This window comes from Lactuca serriola, chromosome 4 (assembly GCF_051521515.1).
Source record: "Lactuca serriola cultivar US96UC23 chromosome 4, Lser_US96UC23_V15, whole genome shotgun sequence".
NCBI classification, from domain to species: Eukaryota; Viridiplantae; Streptophyta; class Magnoliopsida; order Asterales; family Asteraceae; genus Lactuca; species Lactuca serriola.
The window spans coordinates 15061554-15073739 of NC_136411.1; positions in this window are offsets into that span (position 1 = coordinate 15061554).

Consider the following 12186-nt stretch of genomic DNA (forward strand, 5'->3'; position numbering starts at 1 on the left):
GACTTCAAAAATCTAATTTATATATTTTTTTAATGCCAAAGATATTAAAGTCGTTCATTTGCATTATTTAGATAGTTCATAATTTTTTATTTCGTATAACTTGTTATACAAAAATTAGAAAAAAGGTGGGTCAAGTGACCCACCATTGTTACACATAAACTCGTCACTCGTTCCATTATATATTTATAAATTCTTCTTTAGTGTCTCATGGGACACGTTTTTTGGCTACAAATATGAAAAGTAGAAGGGATGTTGGTGTCATTTTTCTAATTTTTAGTCTAAAAGTTAAGACAAAATAAATATATTAGGCGAATTTTCAATTTGGTAAATTGCCTTTTTGAATAATACACCCAAAATTGCTGCTTAATGGTCTCATGTTAAAAACACAAATTAGATTTATCTTTTGTCATATGTGCCGTAGTAATCATAAAAATCTTGATCAACGATTCTAAAATAAAACGCTCCTAAAAAAGTTACTAATGTTCTTTTGTTATTCCTCTTTGACATATTGAATTTATAAAGTTCCATAGTTATTCTTTTGTCTGTATACAAATAATTTGGGACGAATGTGTACATAGTTATGTTTTTAGATTAATTTAAATTGTTTTTGTAATAATGTTCAGTTTTTTTAGATTTATTCAACACAAAGTTTTTTTTCTTGATAAAACATGTATGACTAAATCTATATAGAGAAATTAAATTACCTCATACCTTTTATTTTTATAGTTATTCTTACCCACTAAAATTATGAAAAATCACCATTCAATTTAACTTTATTTCATATATTCCTAATATAACATGTAATGGAAGTGTTATTTTATGACGTGAAGCCAGTAAATTGATTATTTATGCAATAATATTTTTTGGTTTAATAATTTATACAACAATGTTTTATATTTTACAAACTAGTTTATGAGCCGTAAAACCACGGCTACAGAATTAATTAAATTTTCACAACAAAAATTCATAATTATAATCAATTATTTTACATAAGTTATTGATTAAGAGATATAACAAAATTTTAAAGTTAGTTATAACTTCAAATTTAACATATAATTACACAAAGTAAATGTTTCTATAAAAAGTTTAAAATCTTTTATTTAAAATCGTAACGTCATTAATTGTGATAGTGATTTGCCTAATATATCTCCATGACACATGTCATAATATTAATGACGAGTTGTAGTAGAGTGATATATGGCGAAAGAAGATTAAAACTATACTTTTATTGGTATAGAGATTTATATAATTTAGTTATTCAGATAATGTTTAATATATTAGAAAGGTCACGTGTCATGAGATTATTTCCTAAAAACACATTTTTGTTTAAATTAATTAAAGAAAAAAAACAGTTGTATAAATGCACATGTTACGATTAAAACTTTGTTAGAAGTTATTTAAGTATGGAAATCAAAGTTAGTTTGTTATTTTTCCGTTTAAAATATTTATTTATTTATCTAAAATATATGGTCTTTTATTTTGTTCGAAAGCTAAAAAAAGTATCGTGTTTTATTACGAGAGACCGATATCCGATTTCCAACTCAATATGGTATTGAATGAAAAGAGCTCATCACATCTTCCGACTAATATACACTGTTAACAACTATCAAATTTAACAACTTAACAATCTATTTACATTAAAATCCCTTGACTATTCTTTATTTACAATATTAACCCTGATATTCCCCCAAAAGATGACAATGGAGAATAAATCTTGTTCATCGACATATATGAAAGGTAGTAATTTTGTAGCTGAAAGTGGTTTTGTGAATAAATCAATGAGTGGAAGACAAGTTCTTATAAACATCAACCAAATTGTTTTATCAAGAACTCGTGAAATGTATGATTTGTAGCAATTTTAACAGCTGCATCATTAGCACAAAAGAGTAAAGAGGCATTCGTATGAGAAATACCAAAATCTTTTAAAACTTGCATCAACCAAATCAATTGACATGTAGTGGATGTTGTAGCTCGATACTCTGCTTCAACAGATGACCTGGAAATTGTTGGTTGCTTTTTCGATTTCCATGATATTAAAGAATCACCAAGAAATATGCAAAATCCAGTAACTGATTTTCGAGTATCCAAACACTTTCCCCAATCTGAATCACAAAAGGCTCGTAAGTTCATTGTTGATTTTGCAGATAAAAGAAACCTTGTCTAGGACTTTGTTTAATGTATCTTACAAGATGACATGGAACTTCATAATGTGGAACTCGAGGATTGGACACAAATTGAGATATTTTTGGAATAGAGAAAGAAATGTCAGGCCTTGTAATGTTTAAGTACAACAACCTTCCAATTAGTCTTCTATATCTAGATGGATCTTTGTAAACATCACCCATGTTAATGTTTAAGTTTATTCTTAGATCCATTTGTATCTTTGTAGGCTTAGCACCTAACAAACCCAAATCCTCAACTAATGATAGATTATAATTCCTCTCAGAAATAAAAATACCGGCTTTTGATCTGACAATTTCTAAACCCAAGAAATAATGCAATGATCCCAAATCTTTGAGTTTACATTCGTCACTTAATTTATTTTTAGTTGCATTTATCTCTTTGGTTGATGAACCACAGATAAGTAAATCATCTACATATACTAGCAATGCAACATAATCTGATCCAATTCCTTTAACAAATGTATAATCAGATTTTGATTGTTGAAATCTAATTTGTAGCATAAAAGAGGAAAATTTGTCAAACCATTGCCTTGAAGTTTGACGAAGATCATAAATGGATTTGTGAAGTTTACAAACCATTTTCTATTGAGAATTGTATTGCCCCTGAAACTTGAGTCTGGGTGGAAAATCCATGTAAACCTCCTCTTTCAAGTCACCATTAAGGAATGCGTTATTAACGTCTAGTTGTACTAGATTCGATGACTTGGCAGCTGCAATTGCAAGTAAAACCTTTACTATAATCAACTTGGAAATAGGGGTATAAGTGTCAAAGAAATATACACCCTCTTGTTAACTGAAGCCTTTTGCTACCAGTCGTGGTTTATGGCGTTCAATATTCCCATCACTCCCATATTTGAGCTTGTAGACCCATCTACAACCAACAACATTTTTGTTTGCTGGCAATGGGAAAGTTGACCAAGTATGATTAGCATGCATGGCTTTCAACTCATCATTCATTGCCTCACACCATTGTATAATCTTAGCAGCTTGATTATAATGTCATGGTTCAACATTGGTTGATATATTCATAACTAAATTCTTCTGCTTAAAAAAGATTATCATGATTCACCACTTTTTCCAAAGGATATAAAGTTTGTGAATGTTTCATTGAATTACAATGATAATCTCAAATAGTATGGTGGATGAGAAACTCTAGTTGTGCGTCTATTTACTTGAGAATTATCATTTGCAAAAGGTTGTTGATCATGTTGGGAAGAACCACCAACATAAGAATGATTAGAAGTTGGAACTGAAATTGTTGGATCTTCATGTTGTTAAGTATCAGAAGGAAATTTTCCATCTATTGGAACAGGTAGAACAAGTGGTTCAAAAGGATCTTCGACAATCTTACGAGAACCATTTTGAAATGGAAAGATTGTCTCATGGAAAATAACATCTCCTGAAATGAAATTTTCATTTGTAGCAATGTCATATAATTTGTAAGCCTTCATGTTTGGAGGATAACTACCAAAAATGAAAGATTTTGCCTTTGGACTGAATTTGGTTATGTTTGCTAATAATATACATGTATATGTCAAACATCTAAATGTCCTCAAATGAGAATATGATGGGAGTTTATCAAATAATCTTTGATATGATGTTTTATTCTTGAGAAAAAAAGAAGGAATTATGTTAATGAGATAGATAACACCTAGAATACATTCACTTCATAATTTGATTGGAATATTAGATTGAAATTACAAGGCTCTTGCAACATTCAATATGTGCTGATGTTTTCTCTCATTAACAAAAAATTGTTGAGGTTTAGCAACAAATGAAGTTTGATGAATGATAACCTTAATTGCAAACAAATCCTTGAGTTATAACTCTTTAGCATTATCAGACCAAGAAGCCTTTATCTGTTTTTGAAATTATGACAAGATCATTTGATAAAATGAAGGAGTAACTTGAATGATGTATGGCTTGTTCCTTAACATATACACCCAAGTATATGTTGGATTAGTGTCTAAGTCCATAACTATTTTGGTATGTACTTGACCCGATTGTGCATGGTCCTTTTGGGTTGCCTTCACACCGGTGATTAGACAAGATGATTGTTGAGGAGAGAGACTGGTTTATTGTTAAGAATAATGAATTAGGGTATAAGTATGATTTGTTAATATATTATATGAATAATATATTAATTTGGAATCATATTATTAATTAGTGTTTAATCAGAAATTAATTTAGAATTAATTTTGGGATTAAAGGAACTGACTGAAAGTGCAGGGGCTATTTTGTAATTATTCAATAGTTGAGGCTTTGCGCCATTGGATCACCTTTATTAAGGCTTGAACGAAAATCCTAGAAGGATCTAGGAGTTATTGTCCAAGGGCATAAGGAAAGGAGTCCATGGACTTGCTTAGGCCCTAAGCTAAAGGATTAGGGTTTACACCTTGAAACCCTAGTTAGCCTTAAGTATAAATAGCACCCTAAGGCACTAAGATTTCGTGCAAGCCTTGGGAAACCCTAAAAGGGACGAAATCTAGGTCAAGATACCCTTCTCTCCTCTCTCCTATATTCATCCTTTCACCTAGTGTGTTTGTGAGCCATTAGAGGTACTACACTTGTGGTACTTGCTTTCAAGAGCTAAGGAAATTCAAGGAACTAGTTGTTATTGCTATATAACAACAAAAGGTGTGTATTCTATTCTTTTATGTGAATTTCGAAAATGGTTGTAGCATGCCAGGTTTCTTTTTGTGTTCATAAAGTTGTATAACTAATAGTGAAAACATAGATCTAACTCTAGGGTTGCATGCACACATAGGATTGTTTATATAAAATCCATCAGTGGTATCAGAGCCATTGGTTTTTGTTTTCAATTAGCTTTATTCAAATGTATGAACTTTACATATTAGGGTTTATGGCTAATAAACCCTGGAGGCTTGATTTTCGAAATTAGGGTTTCTAAACCCTAGATTTCGAAAATTTTGGTAAGATTTCCTAAACCTTTTTCTTTGGCCCCAAGATTTCGATTTTAGGGTTGTCTAACCCTAGAATTTTGAAATTGCCTCTTTCCCCATGATTAGATCCTAAATTTTAGGGATTTGGATATTGCCATATCTTGTAATTATCCTTTAAATGGTTAAATTTGGTAATTAAAGATTTTGAATATCTCATCCCATAATTTCGAATTCTAGGGGATTTAAGAGATTAGATTAAATTAATTGTTTATTTTAAAAGATATCCTTACCAAAATAAAAGATAATTGTCAAATTAATTAGATAATCATTTCCTTATGTGATAAACTTGATTTATTTGATAGATTATCTTGCAAGAAATTGAATTAGGTCATATTTAGATAATTACTAATTAATTGGTTAATTATTATTTGTAATTTGATCAAGAATGTTCTTGTTTATGTTTTGAAAAGTTTCAAAACTTTCCCTCAAGTTTTGGAATTTAAATTGTTTGATTAAAAGGTTTCATTTTGAAAAAGTCTAAATTCTAAAATCCTAATATTGAAAAGTTCAAATTACACCCTTATGGTTTTATTAAATTAATTAAGTATATAATTAAAAGAGAGTTAATAAATCCATAATGATATGGTTTATATTTAATTAAATTAAAAGTGTAATTTATAAAATTAAACCACCTAGTATTTTAAAAGTGTAAAATACACCCTTATACTATGTATAACATTAAAAGTCTAATATTATATATATTTATAACTTAAATGCTAGTCTTACTGTTAGTAGGCCTCATTCACGAAGCCAATCTATAAGGGGGGTATAAGGTTATGACCTATAAAATGGCCGTTTAATGGGTGTCCACTCTTACCCACCGCTTCCTTGATTGGTGGAGGGTCGTTAGCCGAACGGGTAGGATAGGGCAAACCCTTTCCATTAAAAGTATAATGAAGTATAAAGTAACTAAATGTTTTACAAAATTCCCAATCTTAATTACTTTAGGCAAAAAGTGAATTGATGCAATTCCATGAAATTGTACTTTGCGCCCTTGCGAGGACGTTAGTGGAGTACGTGTGGTTAACCGGCACATTAAATGGTTCTAAGCAAAGGTAGCAAAGGGTGACTCGATTTTTGTCATAGTTCGGTGGAACGTGTGTGGTTAACCGGTACATCGAATAGGTGACTGTAACATTGGGGGCACCATGTAAGTTTGCATGGTTATTCACACCCTGTTTTGTGATCCTCGGCATCCCAGTCACAAATCGAGGGGCATATCAAGATTTAAACATGCCATTGAAAAGTTCAATGAATCTCAAAAGATCTAGGAATTTTCAATAGATTTAAAACTTAAATTTCTTTTTCGTTTTTCATGGTGGAAATTGGTAAATCGTCATTTACCTACCTTTAAATATTCTGCAACTAGATTACGGCATCCCTCTTCTAGGTTGTAGAGTATTGTGTTGGATCCTAGCCTCGATATTTCATTTGGGTGTCACATTAAGGATTCTAATCAACTTAACTTGAATTTTCTCCCGTTTTGTAGATGTCAAAGTATGACAACTATGGTGTTCCCAAATCCCGTGGAACAAGCTTTCCCCATGAAGATGATATTCCACGATTCGATTGAGGAACAAGAGATCATGCTTTACTACCTCCACCTCCTCCAATTATTCTCCCTGACCCACAAGTTCGAAGGCTTGAAAAGTTCAAGCTCACTCAAGCCCTTTTGGCAAGTAAACATGGGAAACCTGTGTGTACACGTCTTAGAGATGAAGTCACACATTGAAAGGTTAAGGATGTTGGGTGTCGAGATTTCAGGTAAATTGGTCGTTGATTGGGTTCTTCAGTCGCTTCCTGAATCATATAGTGAGTTCGTTAGAGAGTACTATATGATGGATCATGACGTGACCCTCATTGATTTGACCTATTTGCTTATAGCTGCTGAATCAGAAATGATTTGGCGAGCTGGTCGAGCAAGTTTGTCTGGTAAATCAAACTCCCAAACTTCAATGGATATTGAAAATGGTGACATTGGAGATCCAGAAAAGGTAGATTCTGAGATAGTTCCATGTGACATTCCAAAGTAATCCATTTGCTTTTATTTCCAAGAGAAGGGGCATTAGAGACGAAGTTGCCCTATTTACCTAAGAGATCTAAGAGATGGGAGAGTCAAAACGCATGGCTCTACTTTAGGTAAAAATTAACTAACTCCTTTAACTTCCTATTCTAGATTCTTGATACATGATGTAATAAGATTACGTTTTGATGTTTTGTAGGAGCGGAGAAAAGAGAGGAAGCTTAAGGGAAGAAGTGAGCTAAATCTAATCATGAAGAAATGGATTTCGATCGCATTGCTTGAAGATTAGATTCTTAAGCTACTACGTGGAGTTAGAATAGATTGCTTAGGAATATGTAACAACATAGTTTTTCAATTGCATTGTAAGGACAAATTTTTCCGCAATAAAATAAATTTTGATTTTATATTATTTACTTATCCTTGCAATGGCGTGTATAAAAAATTGATGTTCGTAAGTTTCTATTATTAACAATAATGGATTTGATTCTTAATTATGTTATTTGTGGAAAGGTCAAGAATTTACCAAATAGGGAAAGTTTCTCATCGCCCAAGTTTCAATTGGATGGAAACTTGGAATCATACAACTTGGTTGCATGATGAATGAGAAATTTCTTATTTGGAAATTAAACTAATTCATTGACAAAGTGTCAAATGAAGGACTAGGAGATCAAGTACACAAGGTTGTGTGTTGATCAAGTCCACCACAAAAGTGACAAAGATATTCGTCATGATTTACTAAAGTTTTAGTAAATATGATTATACTTATAAGAGTAAGTGTAATTCCGAGTTGATTGAAAGAGTTTAAATCAATAGCAGAACGGATAAGAAGAATCAAGTAGGCAGAAAGATAAAAGTTTCTCTATTCTAAGAAGAAGGGAGAGTACCTTTTATTATGTTTTATGATAGGTCTTAATGATTAAGAACCATATCTCAATTGATCCTCTAAATGAGTCTTAGTACAATTATATGTCTGAGAAGAGGAATCAAGAATTGAAGAAATGGTTAAATCAAGAAGTCAATCATACTTCATTCCAAAAACAAGTCTTAGAGTTAAGATTGTGACATTGAGTGACAGGTCTTAAGAAGGTTTATAACATTCATCAAATGTGGAAAGTTGTGATGTCTTGGATAAGACAAAGACCAACTAGGACCAATTTAGTGAAGTGTTTTGATAAAAGCTACACTAACTCTTGAATATTTGTTTGTCGAGAAATGTTTATTGACAAGAGAATCTTATATGTCAAGGAGTCAGTGGGAGTCTTAATGGTCTTGAAAAGTTCAAGAACTAATCAAGAATAAGCCTTATCGATCATCACTAGCACACGAATTGAGGTTCACAACCTATCGTGTTGACACTATCTTGTTTCTGTGCCGTTCCAATTCAGTTAATTATGCATGTGAGTTCTATGAGTTCTCATTTGAACACATAAAAGGAAAGCACCTTGATCAATGAAAAGTACATTGATAGGAAATGATGAGCTGCTTAACTACTTGAAGACATGGTGGGCACTCGTGTTACCATAAGGCAAGAAATCAAGATTGAGAAAGTTCGGTCCATATGAGTTTGGATTTGTTGCAAACTTTGGTTTTTGACGAATTCGCATGGATAGGAACACATACACCATTAAAATCTAAGTGTCATAAGATTCCCTACTTCATGAAAATGACTGTGAGGAAATGCTTTCACTAAGAGAGATTTTAAGGAGATAGTGATTGTGAAAATTGTATTCTCGAATTCGAGTATGGTTGCGGTATCCCTTTCCATAATTCGAATCGTGAGATTTGGCAATTAGTCTGAATTGTTTAGACACACATATGAGCTATCTAAGGCAAAGGTATATAAGTTTGAGAAGCTTAGATAAAGGATTATCAAAGCATTAGGTATTAGAAATATGAACTTAAGAAATTCAATAGGTATTGTTTTCTGGAAGTTAAGCTGTTTTCTGAATACATGTCAAAGCTAGTGGGAGCATAAGTGTTATGCTTATATGATAATAATCATCATGATAGTGGGAGCATAAATGTTATGCTTGTATGATTATTATGGCAAGTATTGCAAGTTAGCAATATTAATTATAGAAAACAAGAGTTATACTTTGCAAAGTCGTAAGGGTTGAAAAGTTGTTTTGCTATAATTAAGGGAGAGAATATTATGCTTCATTTCAAATCTAAAGGCTTAGGTTATGGAATGTTAACAAATTTAGTCAAGGATACATAGTGTGTTCTTAATATTCGATTATGATTACGATATCCTTCTTCATAGTTCGAATTATAAGAACGAGACACATAAAATATTATGGCAGAAGATTGATAAAGTATCATATCTTTAAGTAAGACATTATGCATCGTTTCCTATACGCTTCGGGTATAGGATTGATTGCCAGTGCTATTATATTTGACCGTTCTAAAATTTTCCAAATGTCTAGCGCATTTAGAGGGAAAAAGGACAAGAATCGGTTTTGACTAAGATAATTAAGCAACTATCAAAGGACAATCCAAAGCTCGCTGAGGATTGGTCGCTTGTGAGTAGTTGGAAGTATGGTATTGGATGGATCATATTGACATTATTATGAATAGATAAGATTTTATTAAGAATGACTTGTCGTATGGCAAATATGGAAATGTTTCCATAGTGGGAGTTGGATATTGAGAGTCTATGTCTAGATTAGAAAATTTTATGCAAAAGGAAGTTTAAAGGTATGTACTTTGAGTAAGAGACATCACGTCTATGGAATTGTCTTGTAACAATCTCCAATAGAGGACTTTGTAATTTCATTGGAAATAGTCATTGTGGCTTTTGTGCTATGACATTACAAAAGGATCATTGCATAAAATTTTAGAATCTAGCATATTCTATAAGTGGCAAGAATTTGATATTCTTATACTTATGATAAGGATTGGGAGTTGTGAAATGAGTATGATTGGAAATGTGTTGATTTGATCCATTTCACAAAGTAAGGACCGTAGGTAAACATTGTGTACATGTTGAGAGCATGGGACAATTGTAGTAATAATTCAAGTAATAAGTTAATTAACCGAAACAACAAATAATGAGTAATCGATATGGTGATAAATAAAAGGTGTTTTATTTATACTCAAAGGTTTGGGACCATATAGGATTAGTATTATTCTTGTGTTTCAATTTGCATGTTTTGACTTCCTGAATAATTAATTATTTCAAAATAATCAAATAATTCGAATGGTCCACAGTCGTTCATATGTTGGAAGTAGGTATGAATGAAGACTGTCATGAATTGGTTTGTAGATTGTCTAAAGTGTATTAAACATAGCAAAGGTTTGCTGCAACGTTCATGAGTGCTTATGAATATGATTTGAGCATTGGATTAAACCCACGCTCACTTGGATCACTTCATGGATATTATCACGAGTGATTGGTGAGACGATAATATCTTATATTCTTGAAACTAAGATGTGTGAGTTGTATCTTACGAGTCGGTTACACATTGATAATATGTAAACGCACCAGTAACTTGGTGTCATAAAAATATTGTTATGTGTGATTCAGTAAGTGAGTGCAAGCAAGCATTGAATCAAATTTTATCCGTTCCTTTTATCCAAAGTAGGATGAAAGCGATATCTGTGGGCCCCTCGATGATTTAGTGATGACACCCTAAGCGCTTGGCCAAGCCGAGACTAATTTGATGTGTTCAATTGTAGTCTTTTGTCAGTCGTCATAAATCGGAAATCGGGAAACAACACATAGACTGAGAGAATGATTTCAATCCATGTCTCATGTCTATACGATATCAAGAATGGAGGAATATATGATCCCTTATCTAAAGTACACGCTTCTGATAAGATCATAGTTGACAGCGGCTTTTGAAAGCTACGATTGCTAATCAGGATCTGAGGTTATATGCAGAATAGTTATTAGACTTATCCAAGTGGGAGACTGTTGGATTAGTGTCTAAGTCCATAACTATTTTGGTATGTACTTGACCCGATTGTGCATGGTCCTTTTGGGTTGCCTTCACACTGGTGATTAGACAAGATGATTGTTGAGGAGAGAGACTGGTTTATTGTTAAGAATAATGAATTAGGGTATAAGTATGATTTGTTAATATATTATATGAATAATATATTAATTTTGAATCATATTATTAATTAGTGTTTAATCAGAAATTAATTTAGAATTAATTTTGGGATTAAAGGAACTGACTGAAAGTGCAGGGGCTATTTTGTAATTATTCAATAGTTGAGGCTTTGCGCCATTGGATCACCTTTATTAAGGCTTGAACGAAAATCCTAGAAGGATCTAGGAGTTATTGTCCAAGGGCATAAGGAAAGGAGTCCATGGACTTGCTTAGGCCCTAAGCTAAAGGATTAGGGTTTACACCTTGAAACCCTAGTTAGCCTTAAGTATAAATAGCACCCTAAGGCACTAAGATTTCGTGCAAGCCTTGGGAAACCCTAAAAGGGACGAAATCTAGGTCAAGATACCCTTCTCTCCTCTCTCCTATATTCATCCTTTCACCTAGTGTGTTTGTGAGCCATTAGAGGTACTATACTTGTGGTACTTGCTTTCAAGAGCTAAGGAAATTCAAGGAACTAGTTGTTATTGCTATATAACAACAAAAGGTGTGTATTCTATTCTTTTATGTGAATTTCGAAAATGGTTGTAGCATGCCAGGTTTCTTTTTGTGTTCATAAAGTTGTATAACTAATAGTGAAAACATAGATCTAACTCTAGGGTTGCATGCACACATAGGATTGTTTATATAAAATCCATCAGTGATATCAGAGCCATTGGTTTTTTTGTTTTCAATTAGATTTATTCAAATGTATGAACTTTACATATTAGGGTTTATGGCTAATAAACCCTGGAGGCTTGATTTTCGAAATTAGGGTTTCTAAACCCTAGATTTCGAAAATTTTGGTAAGATTTCCTAAACCTTTTTCTTTGGCCCCAAGATTTCGATTTTAGGGTTGTCTAACCCTAGAATTTCGAATTTGCCTCTTTCCCCATGATTAGATCCTAAATTTTAGGGATTTGGAT